The sequence below is a fragment of the Mytilus edulis genome, chromosome 4 (assembly GCF_963676685.1).
Source record: "Mytilus edulis chromosome 4, xbMytEdul2.2, whole genome shotgun sequence".
NCBI lineage: Eukaryota > Metazoa > Mollusca > Bivalvia > Mytilida > Mytilidae > Mytilus > Mytilus edulis.
Genome location: NC_092347.1, coordinates 64,475,182 through 64,494,843, shown reverse-complemented (window position 1 = coordinate 64,494,843; position 19,662 = coordinate 64,475,182). Strand labels below are relative to the sequence as shown.

General features: G+C 32.3%; 1 long non-coding RNA gene across 1 annotated transcript in view; it reads left to right on the top strand.

Annotated features, from left to right (window-relative positions):
- Window positions 1–405: 405 nt before the first annotated feature.
- The window catches only part of LOC139520233 (uncharacterized), a 50,323-nt gene continuing 31,066 nt past the window's right edge, over window positions 406–19,662 (top strand). The window contains exon 1 of the long non-coding RNA XR_011663842.1: window positions 406–523. This is a non-coding gene — a long non-coding RNA (uncharacterized lncRNA). The remainder of the gene's footprint in view (window positions 524–19,662) is intronic.

Here is a 19,662-nt window from a genome sequence, read left to right as displayed (position 1 = left end):
GATCGTATTTTAGCATGATTGTTTTTACTTCAATAAACCAACTGTTACTATTCATTGACTTGATGCACAATTGCCTCATTGCTAGTTGTTTTTGGGTTGGGTACATACATTTATGAAGAGGGTCATAACCTTAAGTGTATTTGTGCTTCTACTGGTACTAAGTATCGCACAGGGGCATGCACGATGGATCTACCCTTAAGTGCCTCATCTTGCACTGATAGCCAATCAAAAAGCTCCATTCTTTATCAAGTTGAAACGACAAAGAATACAAAATTATTAAAATATAAACTTTCATATTTTCTAACTTTAATCGTAAAATAAAACATTTGTATAACAGTTTCCACAAAAATTAAGGTAAAATACTTTATTATTTTGATCAACCAATGAAATCGCTAGCCTTTCATCTGAAGTAATGGCGATACATGTTGTGAGACACGAAGATCGACAAGTTTAAACAAAATGCATAACCTTCAGTGGGGAAAAGTAAATTCTAGAACTCGAATTTAGAAAAGAGTGTATATAAGTAAGTTTGGTTGTCATTGTCCAAAACTGACAGAAAGTATGTCTAAAGTGATCCCGAAAAAGTTTCAGATGAAAAAGTGCGGGAACTTTCTCAAAATAACAAGTCTCAAAAATCTGAATATCACAATATTCCTCATTTTCTACCCATTTGTTGGTACAAGTTAATAAACAAACACAATTATTCAAGCATTTGCAATGACTAGATAAACATAAAAATATGGAAAGTAATTTCAACAAAATCTTGATGTTTACAATTTATATATGCAAAAATGAAAACATTCCTGACTTGGAATACTTAATGAAAATATCTCTTCTATAAACAATAAACAAACAGTAAAGTCCTATTATCATAGAAACTTAGCACTTGTATAGAATAAATAACATTATCAACAATTTTAAACATATATCATATCTATAACAAGGAAAAAACATATTTACAGCTACATGTAGTCCAAATAATTATGACGTCTGGCAATGCTATGTGTCCCAGAAAAATAAATAAAATAGCCTTGCCAAACGTCATAATTATTTGGACTAATTTACAGCATAATAAAAATATAAAATCAAAGTACTGAAGTACTGAACATCAGATGACCGCAGGTTCTTGCAGTCTGCACCAAAAACATTTTGAACTACTACATGTAGTCCGAAGACCAATATCCTGACATTTTTCTTATTGATCCAAACAAAATTTTGAAAAAACTTACTATTCCGAATGAAATTTTACTAGTCTGGGGCATCAGACTTGTGGCTAACCGTGCAGACACTTCTTGTGGATGGTCAAAAGCACATATCACAGAAACAGATCACATCTCTATACCTGAAACTGAGGTTAATTTATAGAGATATTTTTTTCTGACACAAGTTCGTGCTTGGATGATAAACATACCTGCCAAGTTTTGAAAGTGTCCATGGGGGTTTTAGTGCGCGACAACAATTTCAAAGGTTACAATTCTTTGTGACGACTATTTTGCGTGTGCTGTTTTGTGGTCTAGAAAAAGTGTCATATTTGTCAGATGAGCTTACATGCCTTTTTCTTAAGTTTATTTGCATGATTCTAGTTATTATATATCAGTAGAAAAGATGAACATGTAGCTGCAAGATTAGGAATTAATTTCATGTGTAAGGATATTAAATAATTGTTGACTTTTCCAATTTAAAATTATGCACAAAGAAAGACCTTTATCAGGTTGGGAACAACACCTAGGGGTATCCCCTCAATGTAAGGACATTAAAAACACTTTTTTAAGTAAAAATGAGCACATATTCATATTATTTGAAGAAACTTTTCCCAAAGAATTATACATCTTATATGATCTATCTGGTATAATATGGTAAACACATGTCCAAGAATTTTGGTATGTTCTTGGCCTAATATATCATGTCTATCTTCTTTATTTTTCAAAATAATTGGACCCTACATTAAGAAAAGTAGTTCTAAATATAATGTCAGAATTTCCCATTTTTAAGTTAAATAAAAATCTACATTTTTCATTTTTATTTTTCACAGAAGTAAAATGACCCCTTGACTAAGGGAAGTCCCTCATTTAAGGGATTCCTCATGTGGGTTTTTTTGTTTTGTCCATGTGAAAAATAAAGAATAGTACATTAAATGATTTGGTATTTTAATTAAATACATAAATAACATTTGTTACAGCAAGTGTAATATCAATAAATTAGTGAATAAACTACTATTTATTATCTTTATGGTAGTACTGCATCATTGAAGTTTGTCAATCAGCCATGCTTTTATTCTTATTCTGTGTAAGAACCTCCTTGCAGGTGAAAAACCATTTGCCATGTTTACGATTTTAAAAAACAGAGGAATTCAACACAAGTTCAAAATCTAGGATGTTAGAATTATCTTGAGAGAAAACGTTTTTGATTGGCTGATTAATTTGATCATGAGAAACATAGAATTTGATTGGCTGAACACGAATGTCTTCCTTTGACACAGTTCAAAATCAGGAACCATCCATATTTTTCGCGTAGATTTTCACAAAATCGTGTTTTAGAGGGTTTTTCACGATCACGATCGTGCAATCGTGACAAAGGGTCAAAATCGTGTAATACACGCCTAAATCGTGAAAGTTGGCAGGTATGGATAAATAAATGCAACCTCACCGTAATAACTCATATTGTAGTGATACAAATTAGTATACCTTGGACTATTATACTAATATAATAATAGTCCCAGAGAATACACTGGTTTGTTGTTATATATGTTATATATTATATTAATATTACAGTTGCATGTATCATCTATTTATATCATAATCTTAGGCATGTTAGGAAGGCCTGTGAATGGGGATGAAGTCTATGAATTTATTTTTTTTGTAACTTGGATAATTGTTAAAAAAAAAAAGGAACGGAAATACCGTAATGTTTCCGATTTTGATTCTGTTGTTAGAGATTATACTTGTGATGTTATTAAAGTAATGATGTCATGTTCAATGTAAACAAGGAAACGCAATGCATCAGGTAACGTTAATTCAATATAATCAAAGACAAAGAATTATTAAAAATGAAATATTGGTATTGTGTTACTTGAGTTCCTATATTTTACCTATACTACTATAACACAGAGATTGGTCATTACCGATTTATCGTGTAATGTGAGTCTCCAGCTTTTCAGCTACGTTAATATAACATAGTTTCGTATTTAACTGTAGTTTTGTATTTAACAGTAGCAGACGACATATATCTCCACTTATCACTGAGACTACTAATTGTCTATATCAGTATCGGATGTAATTAATAATAAAATATAAAAAATAATAGATAAGAGGGAAAAGGAAAATAATTTATTAAACCTTTCGCCGATGAGTCCCGGTTTACCGGGATTCACGCTTCAGACAACTGACGACGAGTCCCGTTTTACCGGGATCGGAATACATCTTTTATGTTTCCCGCTCAAAACAGTGCAAACATGAGTTATCTTTCTTTGATGAATACCCGGATGAAAGTGTAAACATAGCGCTTCCGTTTGTTGAAAACCGTGTCAAAATCAGACGAAATTTACGGAATTTACGAGAATTTGAAATGAGGGAACATTTTTTTTGAAAGAATATGGAAGAATTGAAGCCAAACTAGTATACTTTTTTGACATAAAATGTCGTTTTATGAACAAAACACTTGGAATGGATATCGTTCAGTGCAGAGATGCAAACAGTTTTTTTTCCCTGTCAGACAATGGGGCCTACAGGGTACCAAGTTTTGCCAGACCCATCAAATTTCTGCCAGACCCATATTTTCACTCAAAAATCAAATGAAATTATGCTATTGAACAAACGTTAATTTTGATTTTGTTGATATTATTATTATTTTAATATAACCTGTGATTCATAACAATTGTAGTTCAGTGATCGGGAAAGTCGTGCGCCCTGCGCCTATAGCGCATATTGACAAGAAATGGCGCATACAGTGACAAATGTAAGCGCCCACGTGGCGCACGATATTTTTCACTTCGTTTCAAAACGCTTAGAAATCGTCAAATGGATTTCCGATCGTGTTCCGTGCCGCAATGTGTGTGTACACAACTGTGTAATGTTCCTCCAATTATAGGAGCACCTATATATTTTTGGGACGTCTCGGGTTTTTCCCTATGATAATAGAACCATGCGGTTTAACGTCTCGGGTGTTTTCCTATTGTAATAACAGAACCATGTGATCTAACTGAGAACCGGAAAAACGTATTTAACCATCATTCATGATATATTTTTTTCATAAACAACTTTAAATTTGTGAAATTTGGCTAGTACAGACGAGATTTAACTCTAATAATAATCTCATTTAGTTTAGCTTTCTATTATTTCGATTGAAGAACCCCAAAGACTTTTTAGGAATATAGTTTTTGTCTCCAAAAAAGGCGCTTAACTGTCCTTGTCATTTTTTGGTCTTTGGCTCGTTTTGACATTTGGGTGGAATCAGAAAAAATGAAGCAAAAGTGTGACATGGGGGGTCCAATTTCAAACTTAATATTTTGTATTTCTTTTTGTCTTGCCCTATTACCAATACTTTAAATTTTATAATTCCAAAGTTTCAGGCCGAACGAAACAGACACATTGAATAATCTTAAATTTTAATAGCATACATCTCAAAAATATTTAACAGAAACCATACTACTTAAAAACAAGTTTGGTAATAAAACAGTCCAGAAAACATTGCTCAGACCTTTTCCAAATGAAAGTCAATATAAAAAGGAAAATTTTAAAACCAAAATTTCCATCTTTTCTGCTAAATCATATAATAACAATCAAATTGAATAGCTTAATTTGAAAAAAATAATAGTAACTAGTGATTGAAGTTTTTGCCAATAAAAAGAATCTTAATATATTTCAGTTACAATAGTAAACTTTGAAAGCCCTGAGATTTTGTGATCATTTGCAAAAAACAAAATGTCATTTCATTGTACCGTTTTAATGTAATTGTATGTAGAAAAAGCCTTCTATTTTCAGTATTTTGTCACACTCCTGACATATTTTATAAAGATTGAAAAATGCTTTAAACTTTCACAAAAAATCACTAAACACATTGCTATATCATTGATTTCAATTTCTGATATCTTTACCCATAGAACAGGACTTTCTTTTTAGGACCATTTAAAAAAAACACAAAGAGAGGCACCCCAAAATGTCGGGAGTGTGACAACTGTCTTTAAACATCTACCAAAGAATACAAAGGACTTAAATGTTTTATTTTTTTTATTTTTGAGAAGTGGCTATTCCAAAGAGAAGAAAAAAAATCATTACCACTGTGATATGTTTATATCATAGATGTGGGAGTGCATTATATATGTCAGGAGTGTGACGCTTTTTTAAGGCATTTTCTGTCAATTCATAATTTCACAAGAACAAGTTCCACAAGTTTCTTTGTGTAAGAAATGTTAAAACCAAGTAATATTCATATCATTTACCTCTTAAATGTGTTATTTATCATGATTGTTTTGGCACAATCAGTTTTAATTAGTCATTTTTCTATTTTTTGTGCACTGAGTAATGCAAATTTATCAAAGGAAATAAGTGTGTACAACTATAATATCATATAGGAAAGTGAGGAAATGAATTTTGTACAAAATAGAACAATTATTTTGATTTAAAATGGTATATTTAAAGATGTTTCAAGGATTAACCATTCAGATGTAATTCGTCACACTCCTGACATGAATTTAACAATTTAAGAAAAATATGAAAATTAGCTTTATTTTTAGGACAGATAATTGAAAGACAGCTAGTAAAATGAAGAAACTTATGGTAAACCTTCCATTCCTTAAAACATCTACCAGATTTGCTGAAATAAGCAGGGCAAAATTTTCTAGAAGAAATGATTCAAAGAAAGAGACTTCGAATGAGAGAACTCGCAAATACTGGCTGAATCTGAAATAAAAAATTGATCAGTGGAAGTTGGACCATCTTAAAATAAAAACCTATAAAACCAAGCTAACAAAAAAAAGCTTAAAGAAAGAAGAACTTCAAATTCCAAATTTTATAAACAATATAAAGAAAAACAAAGGCAGTGGCAGAGAAACAGTAGAAAAAAAGGAAGAAAGATAAAAAAGAAGTTGGGTTGAATAAGGACTTAGAATCGAACAAAAACAGCTCAAAAATTAAAATGAGAACAGATCTGTGACTGTGTCAGATTCCAGATCTACAGTGAGAAAACCTGCACAACAAACAAGAAAACAATTGCCACAAAACAAAAATGCTTATAAATGATCCCTTCTAGAAGGCCCTTCTGGGTGTAGCATTTTTTATGATGTGTTTCAAAGAACTCGTCCAAACATTTGGGTTTTGTGGCAGTTGTTTTCTTGTGTGTTGTGCAGGTTTTCTCACTGTAGATCTGGAATCTGACACAGTTACAGATCTGTTCTCATTTGAATTTTTGAGCTGTTTTTGTTCGATTCTAAGTCCTTATTCAACCCAACTTCTTTTTTATCTTTCTTCCTTTTTTTCTACTGTTTTTCTGCTACTGCCTTTGTTTTTCTTTATATTGTTTATCAAATTTGGAATTCAAAGTTCTTCTTTCTTTAAGCCTTTTTTTGTTAGCATGGTTTTGTAGTTTTTTATTTTGTTTAAGATTGTCCAACTTCCTCTGATAATTTTTTAATTTTATATTCAGCCAATATTTGCGGGTTTTCTCTTTCCAAGTCTCTTTCTATGAATCATTTCTTCCAGATAATTTTGCCTGGCTTATGTCAGCAAGTCTAGTGGATGTTTTAAGGAATGGAAGATTTACCAAAAGTTTCTAAATTACTAGCTGTCTTTCAACTATCTGTCCTAAAAATAAAGCTAATTTTCATATTTTTCTTAAATTGTTAAATTCATGTCAGGAGTGTGACGAATTACATCTGAATGGTTAATCCTTGAAACATCTTTAAATATACCATTTAAATTCAAAATGATTGTTCTATTTTGTACAAAATTCATTTCCTCACTTTCCTATATGATTTTATAGTTGTACACACTTATTTCCTTTGATAAATTTGCATTACTGTGCACAAAAAATAGAAAAATGACTAATTAAAACTTATTGTGTCAAAACAATCATGATAAATAACACATTTAAGAGGTAAATGATAGGAATATAACTTTGTTTTAACATTTCTAACACAAAGAACCCTGTTGAACTTGTCCTTGTGAAATTATGAATTGACAGAAAATGCCTTAAAAAAGCGTCACACTCCTGACATATATAATGCACTCCCACATCTATGATATAAACATATCACAGTTGTAATAAATTTTTTTCTTCTCTTTGGAATAGCCACTACTGAAAAATAAAGAAGAAGAACATATTTAAGTCCTATGTATTCTTTGGTACATGTTTAAAGACAGTTGTCACACTCCTGACATTTTTGGGTGCTTGTATAGAAGTTAATCCAATATGTGAATTATGCACCTCAGGATGTCTGTATAGCCTTTTATGGATAGCTTATACATGTATACAATAAATACTTACCAGTTTTACACACAAATACTCCTTTAAAATACAACCATAACACTTTAATTTAGAAATTATCAAATTTTGCCAATATTAATTTTTGGTACATACCTTTTCACAATGTATATTTATTTACATAATATTTGTGCAATGATAACACCAATCTATAATCTACAAAACCTAGTATTGAAGAATGATTATAAACCATCTTCATATACATGCATTCATCATAATAATTTTTACTCAACATGTAAATTATTAAACAAAAATCCTGTCACACAAAAAGCGTCACACTCCTGACAAATTTGACATGTTTTTTTAATAAAACTTTTGGCTGGTACAAGATATCTAAATGAAATTTGGCTGCAAGTTAGCTGGTATTGAACTTGTTGGTTTGACATTTAATTTACTTTCCTAAATATAATGGGGGAAACAATATGCCCCAATATGTTAAAATCTTCATTTTTTCTGATTCCACCCATTTTGTAAACATGACTTCAGCGATTTGTTGTTTTGTTCTATGAATTAATGGTACTCTATACTGGTATTCTTGCCACACCGTGATGAAGTTATAATAATACAAGAAGTGCAGAGGAAATGCCTGAAATGTCCTCTGATACGGAACGTCTGGAATAAGTATGGTATCGACCAAGACCCAAATTTAATGTACAAAAAAAACCCATGAACATGAACACGGCAACAGTACCAGTTTAAACATTGTAAATAAATTTAACGGGTAACTTAAATATTGTTCGTGTTGGAAGAAGTTATTGTATATTCATTGAAATTGAAATTACAAAATCACAGGAACAATACCCATGATTTTATTTAAAATCATAAAGGTAAGTACAAACATCTCTTTGCCAAAATATACTGATACATTTTTTTTTTTTACAATAGTCAATTCAAATGGCCCACTCATTTGACAACATGGCCCATAATTTTTTAAAATGGCCCATTAAATTTATTTTTGAGGGGCCCTGGGCCCATAGGGAAAAAAACCTTCCAGATCACTGTAGTTTATTGAATAATACATTACATAATATTGATCTGATTAAAAGTTATTCTTCACAAGAGTACTTGGAAACAACTATGCTTAATAGACCTCCTTCCTAGAGAGCAAATTTCTAAAACAAAAAACATGACGGAAATACGGAGAATTGTTCGGGGCGAGATGGACAAGGTACGAAAGACTATTACTGGGCGGAAATACTGGTTCCCGGAGTTAGAAAATGCGGGGGAACAGGACATTTACTTTTATTAAAGATGATCGCAATTTTATAAACAAAATACTCTGCCGGGGCCGACGGGGATTTCAGTTTTGGCGGACCCAAGCTGACTTAAATATTGCCGACCATCAGGTCCTGCACAGCTACGAGTTTTGCCGGACTTGCATAAATTCTGCCCCTTAGGTCCGACGGGTCCGACGATTAGTTGCATCTCTGTCAGTGTGAGGAATTTGTACAGCCTCATAAAATTTTTCAAAAGTTTGCCGTTTTGGGTTAAAAAATTACAATTTGGGGTCAAAGAGCAGAATTTTTAGAATTTCACCTAGATAATGCCGAAAATTTGAAAATTTGAATATTTTATGAGGAAAAAATTATCAAAACATGAATAAAACTGTGAACATGGTGTTAGTGAATGAAATAAATACACAAATAACTACAAACAAGTTTTTATTGACATTTATTATGAAGATCTCCCACTTGAGCAATAGTAGCCAGGGAAGCCATCGTCTCAGAGTAGCTTCTGTCTGGGCAGCAATCGGTGAAAGGGTTAATATCTTTGTTATCATGGTTATCACTATTCATATCTATTTATTTTTTTAATCAGTTTATAGTTCATTAATTATAAAAAGGAGATAATTAATCCAAATGACTTCATAGGGGGTGAACAATAAAGATTTGTTTTATACTGTCAGGTTTGAGGTAACGGTAGGTTATACTTTGTTTATAATGTATTAAGGGGAGATACATGTAATCAATCCTCTTGACTTCATAGGGGGTGAACAATAAAGATTGGTTTTATATTGTAATGTTTGAGGTAATGGTAGGTTATACTTTGTGTATAATGTATTTAGGGGAGATAAATAATCCAAATGACTAAATAGGTGGTGAACAAAAAGATTTGTTTTATACTGTAAGGTTTGAGGTAACCGTAGGTTGTATATACTTTGTGGATAATGTATTAAGGGAAGATAATCAATCCAAATGACTTCATAGAGGGTGAACAATAAAGATTTGTTTTATACTGTAATGTTTGAGGTAATGGTAGGTTATACTTTGTGTATAATGTATTAAGGGGAGATAATCATTCAAAATGACTTCATAGGGGTGATCAATAAAGATTTGTTTTATACTGTAATGTTTCAGGTAATGGTAGGTTATGCTTTGTGTATAATGTATAAAGGGAAGATAATCAATCCTCTTGACTTCATAGGGGGTGAACAATAAAGATTGGTTTTATATTGTAATGTTTGAGGTAATGGTAGGTTATACTTTGTGTATAATGTATTTAGGGGAGATAAATAATCCAAATGACTAAATAGGTGGTGAACAAAAAGATTTGTTTTATACTGTAAGGTTTGAGGTAACCGTAGGTTGTATATACTTTGTGGATAATGTATTAAGGGAAGATAATCAATCCAAATGACTTCATAGAGGGTGAACAATAAAGATTTGTTTTATACTGTAATGTTTGAGGTAATGGTAGGTTATACTTTGTGTATAATGTATTAAGGGGAGATAATCATTCAAAATGACTTCATAGGGGTGATCAATAAAGATTTGTTTTATACTGTAATGTTTGAGGTAATGGTAGGTTATGCTTTGTGTATAATGTATAAAGGGAAGATAATCAATCCTCTTGACTTCATAGGGGGTGAACAATAAAGATTGGTTTTATACTGTAATGTTTGAGGTAATGGTAGGTTATACTTTGTGTATAATGTATTTAGGGGAGATAAATAATCCAAATGACTAAATAGGTGGTGAACAAAAAGATTTGTTTTATACTGTAATGTTTGAGGTAATGGTAGGTTATACTTTGTGTATAATGTATTAAGGGGAGATAATCATTCAAAATGACTTCATAGGGGTGATCAATAAAGATTTGTTTTATACTGTAATGTTTCAGGTAATGGTAGGTTATGCTTTGTGTATAATGTATAAAGGGAAGATAATCAATCCTCTTGACTTCATAGGGGGTGAACAATAAAGATTGGTTTTATATTGTAATGTTTGAGGTAATGGTAGGTTATACTTTGTGTATAATGTATTTAGGGGAGATAAATAATCCAAATGACTAAATAGGTGGTGAACAAAAAGATTTGTTTTATACTGTAAGGTTTGAGGTAACCGTAGGTTGTATATACTTTGTGGATAATGTATTAAGGGAAGATAATCAATCCAAATGACTTCATAGAGGGTGAACAATAAAGATTTGTTTTATACTGTAATGTTTGAGGTAATGGTAGGTTATACTTTGTGTATAATGTATTAAGGGGAGATAATCATTCAAAATGACTTCATAGGGGTGATCAATAAAGATTTGTTTTATACTGTAATGTTTGAGGTAATGGTAGGTTATGCTTTGTGTATAATGTATAAAGGGAAGATAATCAATCCTCTTGACTTCATAGGGGGTGAACAATAAAGATTGGTTTTATACTGTAATGTTTGAGGTAATGGTAGGTTATACTTTGTGTATAATGTATTTAGGGGAGATAAATAATCCAAATGACTAAATAGGTGGTGAACAAAAAGATTTGTTTTATACTGTAATGTTTGAGGTAATGGTAGGTTATGCTTTGTGTATAATGTATAAAACCCCAAGGGTGTTTGGGGTATAGAAATATGGTCACTTGGTCTTCTCCAGACTGGCAGTAAAACGCTTGCAGAAGTGGGGCGTCCGTTTGGCTGTGCGGGATGTATCAAGTTGGCCGTCACGTCTGGTCAGAAGGGGGACGTTAAATCTGATGCCTCGTGTAAAGAGAGTGCCACGCTCTTTGCACGTTAACCCTTTCACCGATTGCTGCCAAGACAGAAGCTACTCTGAGACGATGGCGTCCCTGGCTACTATTACTCAAGTTGGAAATATTCATAATAAATGTCAATAAAAACTTGTTTGTAGTTATTTGTGTATTTATTTTATTCACTAAGACCATGTTCACAGTTTTGTTCATGTTTTGACAATTTTTTCTTCATAAAATGTCCAAATTTTCAAATTTTCGTCATTATCAAGGTGAAATTCTCAAAATTCGATTCTTTCACCCCAAATCGTAATTTTTTAACCCGAAACGGCAAAATTTTGAAAAATTTTATGAGGCTGTACAAATTCCTCACACTGATCGATGTCCATTCCAACTGTTTTGTACATAAAACGACATTTTATGTCAAAAAAGTATACTAGTTTGGCTTCAATTCTTCCATATTCTTTCAAAAAAAATGTTCCCTCATTTCAAATTCTCGTAAATTCCGTAAATTTCCTCTGATTTTGACACGGTTTTCAACAAACGGAACCGCAATGTTTACACTTTCATCCGGGTTATCCATCAAAGAAAGATAACCCACGTTTGCACTGTTTGAGCGGGAAACATAAAAGAGGTATTCCGATCCCGGTAAAACGGGACTCATCGTCAGCTGTCTGAAGCGTGAATCCAGGTAAACCGGGACTCGTCGGCGAAAGGGTTAAGAACCCGTGCAACAACTCTTTGAGGGGTCCGTAGGTGGCCTGTTGCAAGGCAAAATTTCGGTCCCTATCCAATATACCCTCATTTTCCAGTGGCAGTCCAAATTTCCCCCAACCATCATCCCAGATGGCCTCTATCGTATCAACCTACATATTGTATTTATCGTGAACTTGTTCTCGTCCTGAATATGCATGAAATATTTCCCAATGGACATTAAGCAACCAACAATCAATCAATCAATATAATGTATAAAGGGGAGATAATCAATCCTCTTGACTTCATAGGGAGTGAACAATAAATACTGGTTTTATACTGTAATGTTTGAGGTAATGGTAGGTTATACTTTGTGTATAATGTATTTAGGGGAGATAAATAATCCAAATGACTAAATAGGTGGTGAACAAAAAGATTTGTTTTATACTGTAAGGTTTGAGGTAACCGTAGGTTGTATATACTTTGTGGATAATGTATTAAGGGAAGATCATCAATCCAAATGACCTCATAGAGGGTGAACAATAAAGATTTGTTTTATACTGTAATGTTTGAGGTAATGGTAGGTAAAACTTTGTGTATAATGTCTTAAGGGGAGATAATCATTCAAAATGACTTCATAGGGGTGATCAATAAAGATTTGTTTTATACTGTAATGTTTGAGGTAATGGTAGGTTATGCTTTGTGTATAATGTGTAAAGGGGAGATAATCAATCCTCTTGACTTCATAGGGGGTGAACAATAAAGATTGGTTTTATACTGTAATGTTTGAGGTAATGGTAGGTTATACTTTGTGTATAATGTATTTAGGGGAGATAAATTATCCAAATGACTAAATAGGTGGTGAACAAAAAGATTTTTTTTTATACTGTAAGGTTTGAGGTAACCGTAGGTTGTATATACTTTGTGGATAATGTATTAAGGGAAGATAATCAATCCAAATGACTTCATAGAGGGTGAACAATAAAGATTTGTTTTATACTGTAATGTTTGAGGTAATGGTAGGTTGTACTTTGTGTATAATGTCTTAAGGGGAGATAATCATTCAAAATGACTTCATAGGGGTGATCAATAAAGATTTGTTTTATACTGTAATGTTTGAGGTAATGGTAGGTTATGCTTTGTGTATAATGTATAAAGGGGAGATAATCAATCCTCTTGACTTCATAGGGGGTGAACAATAAAGATTGGTTTTATACTGTGATGTTTGAGGTAATGGTAGGTTATACTTTGTGTATAATGTATTTAAGGAAAATAAATAATCCAAATGACTAAATAGGTGGTGAACAAAAAGATTTGTTTGATACTGTAAGTTTTGAGGTAACCGTAGGTTGTATATACTTTGTGGATAATGTATTCAGGGAAGATAATCAATCCAAATGACTTCATAGAGGGTGAACAATAAAGATTTGTTTTATACTGTAATGTTTGAGGTAATGGTAGGTTATACTTTGTGTATAATGTATTAAGGGGAGATAATGATTCAAAATGACGTCATAGGGGTGATCAATAAAGATTTGTTTTATACTGTAATGTTTGAGGTAATGGTAGGTTATGCTTTGTGTATAATGTATAAAGGGAAGATAACCAATCCTCTTGACTTCATAGGGGGTGAACAATAAAGATTGGTTTTATACTGTAATGTTTCAGGTAATGGTAGGTTATACTTTGTGTATAATGTATTTAGGGGAGATAAATTATCCAAATGACTAAATAGGTGGTGAACAAAAAGATTTGTTTTATACTGTAAGGTTTGAGGTAACCGTAGGTTGTATATACTTTGTGGATAATGTATTAAGGGAAGATAATCAATCCAAATGACCTCATAGAGGGTGAACAATAAAGATTTGTTTTATACTGTAATGTTTGAGGTAATGGTAGGTTATGCTTTGTGTATAATGTATAAAGGGGAGATAATCAATCCTCTTGACTTCATAGAGGGTGAACAATAAAGATTGGTTTTATACTGTAATGTTTGAGGTAATGGTAGGTTATACTTTGTGTATAATGTATTAAGGGGAGATAAATAATCCAAATGACTTCATAGGTGGTGAACAAAATGATTTGTTTTATACTGTAAGTTTTGAGGTAACCGAAGGTTGTATATACTTTGTGAATAATGTATTAAGGGAAGATAATCAATCCAAATGACTTCATAGAGGGTGAACAATAAAGATTTGTTTTATACGGTAATGTTTGAGGTAATGGTAGGTTATACTTTGTGTATAATGTATTAAGGGGAGATAATCATTCAAAATGACTTCATAGGGGTGATCAATAAAGATTTGTTTTATACTGTAATGTTTGAGGTAATGGTAGGTTATGCTTTGTGTATAATGTATAAAGGGGAGATAATCAATCCTCTTGACTTCATAGGGGGTGAACAATAAAGATTGGTATTATACTGTAATGTTTGAGGTAATGGTAGGTTATACTTTGTGTATAATGTATTAAGGCCGTGTCTGTTTTTTTCTTTGTTTTGCGTCAACTGATTCTGAGAAAACCTACCAGACAGCAAGGAAAAAAAACACACACAAAGAAAATAACACAAGAGTCTGCTTAAGTTCTGGACTGATTAACAGTGACTTTAGATCAATACTGTCATATCTAAGTAAAAGAGCAAACATGACAAACAGGAAATTTAGCAATGTACAAACTTGATATGACTATATTCTGAGAAATGGCCTTGGTATTTCAAACATTTCCCATTTATACTGAAGCCTTTGAGAAGAGACATGTTTTGATCTGAGATGTGTCATGTTGTATTAAAACCTATGTATAATCAATAATTCCCTCATGTATCAAATCAATAATGCTTTAAGCATTAATTATCTCCCATTTGCAGAGTTATCTTCCTATAATTGGAATACTTTATGTAAACTTTTTGGCAATATATTAATATTTTGTTCTGCATACTTTTTTTTCAGAAAATAAACTAATGAAATTATGTTTTATATCTTAATATCTTGTGGAATTAAAAATGTACATACTAATTTATCCTATCTTATCAGACAGTAGATATCATTTAAAGAAATTTATTAGAAATATTTGCAAAAACTACTATTTTTCATTTAAAAAAGTATAAAAATTTATTTCAATTATAAAATAAAATAACTGTGCAAATGGGAGGTAACTCTTGCTTCAAGCAAGTAAGGAACGCCTACTGTAAGACCTGTACCAAGGAAGAACCATTACAGTGAAATTGGTTGATCTTTTCAATATCAAATTTAGTGAATCTTAATATTAAAGCACATCAAAGGCACTCTTTTGTTGATCTGAATTAGTTTTTTCACAAAATTTGTCAGTCAGCTCAAAGCTTACATATGCACCAAACATTTTAACAGCATCTATAGCCTTGAGAGATGTATTCATTTCAATTTTTTCCCCGTTAGAGCTAGATGAAACAACATTTTATCAGAGTTTTATCCCCTATGGTGATAGGTTCATTGAATCTTGTATTTAACGTGTCTCTTATGCTGGCTACGTAAAGGCTCTCTAGGATCTGAGAAAAAGTTTCTGTGCCGGCGAGCGGAAAGGCATATGGAGCCAGAACGATCCTTTTATCTTTGAAAAGTGAAACACAAACGATCTCGCTCGCCGGCACATTTATACTGGCCATTTCTGCTGTCAAATGTATCGAAGTCAAGATCGCTTAAACGCTTTAAATAAGGAGCGTACTTGTTTAAAGCGCAAAATAGATTTGAGTATAAGAATACACAAAAACACGGCTGGAAAAACCCGGAAAATACGGATTTTCTACTGACAAACAAAAAAAAGTTTGTGTTTGTTTTTGACACAAATTGGCCAAAAACCTACTCGCACGCGGACGCAAAACAAATAAAAAAACAACTATGGCCTAAGGGGAGATAAATAATCCAAATGACTTCATAGGTGAACAAATAGATTTGTTTTATACTGTAATGTTTGAGGTAATGGTAGGTTATGCTTTGTGTATAATGTATAAAACCCCAAGGGTGACGGGTATAGAAATATGGTCACTTGGTCTTCTCCCGACCGGCAGTAAAACGCTTGCCAAAGTGGGGCGTCCGTTTGGCTGTGCGGGATGTATCAAGTTCGCAGTCACTTCAGGTCAGAAGGGGGATGTTAAATACGATGCCTCGTGTAAAGAGTGCCACGCTCTTTGCAAGTTAAGAACCCTTGCAACAACTCTTTGAGGGGTCTGTAGGTGGCCTGTTGTAAGGCAAAATTTCGGTCCCTATCCAATATACCCTCATTTTCCAGTGGCAGTCCAAATTTCCCCCAACCATCATCCAAGATGACCTCTATCGTATCAACCTACATATTGTATTTATCGTGAACTTGTTCTCGTCCTGAATATGCATGAAATATTTGCGAATGGACGTTTAGCAACCAACAATCAATCAATCAATATAATGTATAAAGGGTAGATAATCAATTCTCTTGACTTCATAGGGGGTGAACAATAAATACTGGTTTTATACTGTAATGTTTGAGGTAATGGTAGGTTATACTTTGTGTATAATGTATAAAGGGGAGATAATCAATCCTCTTGACTTCATAGGGGGTAAACAATAAATACTGGTTTTATACTGTAATGTTTAAGGCAATGGTAGGTTATACTTTGTGTATAATGTATTTAGGGGAGATAAATAATCTAAATGACTGAATAGGTGGTGAACAAAAAGATTTGTTTTATACTGTAAGGTTTGAGGTAACCGTAGGTTGTATATACTTTGTGGATAATGTATTAAGGGAAGATAATCAATCCAAATGACCTCATAGAGGGTGAACAATAAAGATTTGTTTTATACTGTAATGTTTGAGGTAATGGTAGGTTGTACTTTGTGTATAATGTCTTAAGGGGAGATAATCATTCAAAATAACTTCATAGGGGTGATCAATATAGATTTGTTTTATACTGTAATGTTTGAGGTAATGGTAGGTTATGCTTTGTGTATAATGTATAAAGGGGAGATAATCAATCCTCTTGACTTCATAGGGGGTGAACAATAAAGATTGGTTTCATACTGTAATGTTTGAGGTAATGGTAGGTTATACTTTGTGTATAATGTATTTAGGGGAGATAAATTATCCAAATGACTAAATAGGTGGTGAACTAAAAGATTTGTTTTATACTGTAAGGTTTGAGGTAACCGTAGGTTGTATATACTTTGTGGATGATGTATTAAGGGAAGATAATCAATCCAAATGACCTCATAGAGGGTGAACAATAAAGATTTGTTTTATACTGTAATGCTTGAGGTAATGGTAGGTTGTACTTTGTGTATAATGTCTTAAGGGGAGATAATCATTCAAAATAACTTCATAGGGGTGATCAATAAAGATTTGTTTTATACTGTAATGTTTGAGGTAATGGTAGGTTATGCTTTGTGTATAATGTATAAAGGGGAGATCATCAATCCTCTTGACTTCATAGGGGGTGAACAATAAAGATTTGTTTTATACTGTAATGTTTGAGGTAATGGTAGGTTATGCTTTGTGTATAATGTATAAAGGGGAGATAATCAATCCTCTTGACTTCATAGGGGGTGAACAATAAAGATTGGTTTTATACTGTAATGTTTGAGGTAATGGTAGGTTATACTTTGTGTATAATGTATTTAGGGGAGATAAATAATCTAAATGACTGAATAGGTGGTGAACAAAAAGATTTGTTTTATACTGTAAGGTTTGTGGTAACCATAGGTTGTATATATTTTGTGGATAATGTATTAAGGGAAGATAATCAATCCAAATGACTTCATAGAGGGTGAACAATTAAGATTTGTTTTATACTGTAATGTTTGAGGTAATGGTAGGTTGTACTTTGTGTATAATGTCTTAAGGGGAGATAATCATTCAAAATGACTTCATAGGGGTGATCAATAAAGATTTGTTTAATACTGTAATGTTTGAGGTAATGGTAGGTTATACTTTGTGTATAATGTATTTAGGGGAGATAAATTATCCAAATGACTAAATAGGTGGTGAACTAAAAGATTTGTTTTATACTGTAAGGTTTGAGGTAACCATAGGTTGTATATACTTTGTGGATGATGTATTAAGGGAAGATAATCAATCCAAATGACCTCATAGAGGGTGAACAATAAAGATTTGTTTTATACTGTAATGTTTGAGGTAATGGTAGGTTGTACTTTGTGTATAATGTCTTAAGGGGAGATAATCATTCAAAATGACTTCATAAGGGTGATCAATAAAGATTTGTTTTATACTGTAATGTTTGAGGTAATGGTAGGTTATGCTTTGTGTATAATGTATAAAGGGGAGATAATCAATCCTCTTGACTTCATAGGGGGTGAACAATAAAGATTGGTTTTATACTGTAATGTTTGAGGTAATTGTAGGTTATGCTTTGTGTATAATGTATAAAGGGGAGATAATCAATCCTCTTGACTTCATAGGGGGTGAACAATAAAGATTGGTTTTATACTGTAATGTTTGAGGTAATGGTAGGTTATACTTTGTGTATAATGTATTTAGGGGAGATAAATTATCCAAATGACTAAATAGGTGGTGAACTAAAAGATTTGTTTTATACTGTAAGGTTTGAGGTAACCGTAGGTTGTATATACTTTGTGTATAATGTCTTAAGGGGAGATAATCATTCAAAATGACTTCATAGGGGTGATCAATAAAGATTTGTTTTATACTGTAATGTTTGAGGTAATGGTAGGTTATGCTTTGTGTATAATGTATAAAGGGGAGATAATCAATCCTCTTGACTTCATAGGGGGTAAACAATAAATACTGGTTTTATACTGTAATGTTTGAGGTAATGGTAGGTTATACTTTGTGTATAATGTATTTAGGGGAGATAAATAATCAAAATGACTAAATACGTGGTGAACAAAAAGATTTGTTTTATACTGTAAGGTTTGAGGTAACCGTAGGTTGTATATACTTTGTGGATAATGTATTAAGGGAAGATCATCAATCCAAATGACCTCATAGAGGGTGAACAATAAAGATTTGTTTTATACTGTAATGTTTGAGGTAATGGTAGGTTATACTTTGTGTATAATGTTTTAAGGGGAGATAATCATTCAAAATGACTTCATAGGGGGCCGGGTGATCAATAAAGATTTGTTTTATACTGTAATGTTTGAGGTAATGGTAGGTTATGCTTTGTGTATAATGTATAAAGGGGAGATAATCAATCCTCTTGACTTCATAGGGGGTGAACAATAAAGATTGGTTTTATACTGTAATTTTTGAGGTAATGGTAGGTTATACTTTGTGTATAATGTATTTAGGGGAGATAAATTATCCAAATGACTAAATAGGTGGTGAACTAAAAGATTTGTTTTATACTGTAAGGTTTGAGGTAACCGTAGGTTGTATATACTTTGTGGATAATGTATTCAGGGAAGATAATCAATCCAAACGACTTCATAGAGGGTGAACAATAAAGATTTGTTTTATACTGTAATGTTTGAGGTAATGGTAGGTTATACTTTGTGTATAATGTATTAAGGGGAGATAATCATTCAAAATGACTTCATAGGGGTGATCAATAA